The sequence below is a fragment of the Austrofundulus limnaeus genome, unplaced genomic scaffold, assembly GCF_001266775.1.
Source record: "Austrofundulus limnaeus strain Quisiro unplaced genomic scaffold, Austrofundulus_limnaeus-1.0 Scaffold4, whole genome shotgun sequence".
In the NCBI taxonomy this organism is placed as follows: domain Eukaryota; kingdom Metazoa; phylum Chordata; class Actinopteri; order Cyprinodontiformes; family Rivulidae; genus Austrofundulus; species Austrofundulus limnaeus.
Window position 1 is genome coordinate 5,950,686 of NW_013952406.1, and position 2,943 is coordinate 5,953,628.

Sequence of the window (2,943 nt, forward strand, 5' to 3'; positions counted from 1 at the left end):
TATATATATATACAAAGGACAGTCAGTCAGAGCCTTTTGCGGGTAAAAGTAATAAAAAAAACTGATATAAGTGGTTTTGTAATAGCTTTAAAAGCCCTGACATTAAAAGCAAGACAATTTTGCCCCTGCTCTAAATTGTTCCTTTAATTACTTCCTGTCCTGATATAAAAGGTTAGAAACTGTATTTTTTTTTACTTGTGTTTAAAATAGTAAATAGGGTGACCAATTCATGATCAATCATCTGTAATTTTTTACAGATTAGCTTGTGGARATTACATTTATTACAGATGACCTGTGATCACATTATATTTTGATACTGATTAAGTTGCTCTGATGTGTAAAATAAAAAATTAACTCTGTACGGCTATTGATAGCGTATTAATCCATCTTATTTAACATTTGTYGTATGCCTTACAGCGTTTTACATCAGTTCATTTATTTTAGAGAGTGGAAACAAATTCTGACAAGCTGCAGAAGCAGAACATTTATTTGTTTCAGCCTGAAGAGATTTGTGAAACATTTTCTTTTGACAGATTTGTGCTACAGAGTGGAAACACTGGCGTTCAGCAAACACTGCAAGCACATTTTCTGACAGGTAAAAAACAAAAACTGAAAACGTGTGTGAGCGYGGAGAACTGAAACAAGATCCTGTACCCACGAAACAAAACAAAGGTTTGAGCTGAAATGGCTGAAAGGTTGAAAAGTGCGTCCTGATGTTGTTACGGCACCGCTCACTTTACTCGCTTTACTCTGCTGCACAGTTCCTGAATGACCTTTTTTTTGCTGTATTGTCTATAAACCACTCGCTGTGCTGAAGCCATGTAAAAGCAGKAAACAAGATTTGTCCATTTGCCCACATGCCTCTCAGCAGAGGCTGCGGGGTAAAAGCAAACGAGCATCTSATCTGAAATAGAAACTGTTTTTAAAAATGGTCTTTGTCTGAATTCCKTTGAGCTGGACCAGTGCACCAAACTGGGTCGTAAATCAGCACCATATACAACTAAAACCTAACTAATCAGCACCAGGGGCTGATCTAATGTTTATAAGATGTTTTAAGGTAGGAAAAATATTTCAGGCAACACGTGCTTTCCCCCTTGGCACTCACAAGCATGACCACTAAACAACAAACAGATGAGCATAAGGAGCTGTTTTTACTTTGCCTCATGCTTTCATCTGAGTCGACCTGAAATGAGCAGAAACGTCTTACTCTCAAACCTGAAAATGACTTTAAATAGAAGCAAAGTGCTAAAGTCAGCTTGCTTTTTAAAAATGATCTTATCTGCGATATATTTTCCTGTCTGGATGTAAGAGGGATAAATCAGGTCTGACACTATAACACACAATTTTTTTTTAAAAAAAATTTCTTATTAATTTTATAAATGTGATTCAATAGTTTCAGTGAGGAATGAAAGTAGTTTTAATCAGCTGAGGAAAGTGCTTCAAGAAAAACTCAGCGTCAGCTCAACAACCAGAGCTTCTGGGCTGTTTTTATTTTAAAGTGTCTGTGACATGTATGACCTTTAAATACAAAAAGTCATGGAAAACATCTTTATAMTGAACAAACTGGGCCTAARACACACGATTTTACCCATRTTCTCACATAAKTGGTATATTTTCATTTGAACTTGGCCCAGACAAAGTGAAACAGGAAGTGACATCGGGGAACTCTTAAAGAAAGGGAGCTCAGTTGTCGTTGTTTATTGAAACATTACTGTTTGAACTCACGTCTCTCTGATAGTGACTCGAAATAATCAAAAGGAACATCAGTCTGTGTCGTTCGTCATTGTAGCAATGCTTTGTTCACAAGCAGACATTCCCCTTTGACATCACTTCCTCTTACTTCGCATGCAAATATCTCATCAACTGTTCATCTCAGCTGTGTGGTTTTTTTTTTATTTGCGATATGTTATCACTGTTATTTCTCCAAAAAAGCATTTATACTTATTACAAAAATCTGATGTCACAGACACTTTAAGGAGGACACGATGTCGTAGATTTTGTGACTCATTGTTAAATAGAGACGCTACACGAAGATAATCCATTTATGTCAACGTTAAGGAGAAAAGAATAAGAACGAAGCGTTAACAGGATTACATCATTAAAAGGTCTGTATTGGTCACAGAAGGACAAATCATTGAGATGAACCCACAATCTGAGCAATAGCACTCGAGCTTGAATGGATTTTCCTGACTTCTGAGATCAATAAGCTTTTCGACCAGAAGCAGACGCCTTGACACTTGCGTGACCTTCCTAATTGAACTCTCTGARCAGACTACAACCGTCTTATTCCAGACTTTGCCTGAAGGACCAAATTTAACTTCCTGTTTAAGGTTTCACGACCAGAATGATGGCCTCGGTAGGAACTTAGCATTTCATGGCCTTGTTGCACTCAGCAGAGCTGCCCGCCGACACTTCAGCTTCGTGGGTAATCACATCCTGCAGCTGCTTCATACTGGAGAAGACTCAGGTCCAGTGAACAGAAGCTGCAGGGAGATTAAAACTGCAGCTCCCTGTGTATTCATTAACTCTGCAGCTTGGTGAGTACAGATGCAGTGAACAGTGAACTCCCCCCGGTGTAGGAAAAGTAAACATCGAAAGTGGCATGAATTATTATTGTTTCAGATTTAGTCTTTCAATCAACAAAGCGGGTTGTTTTGAGGAAAAGAGAAACGGTTTTGAGTTTATCTGTGCTCATTAATTCTTTCCACATGTACCTTATCCCATGAGCTCACTAAATCCCTTCTGCTGGGGTCTCCACCTGGGCAGGAGAGGGTTGCAGGCAGTGAAAGTCTAACAGTAATGTTTTACAGGTCACTTACTTTGTTTCAGGTCACACGTYGTCTATTTACTGCTCCCCTGAGGATCAGTCACACATGAGGTAATCCAGGAGGACCTTGGGAAGGACTTAAGGTGATACAGGATTTATTGAGAAAACTGTATAAA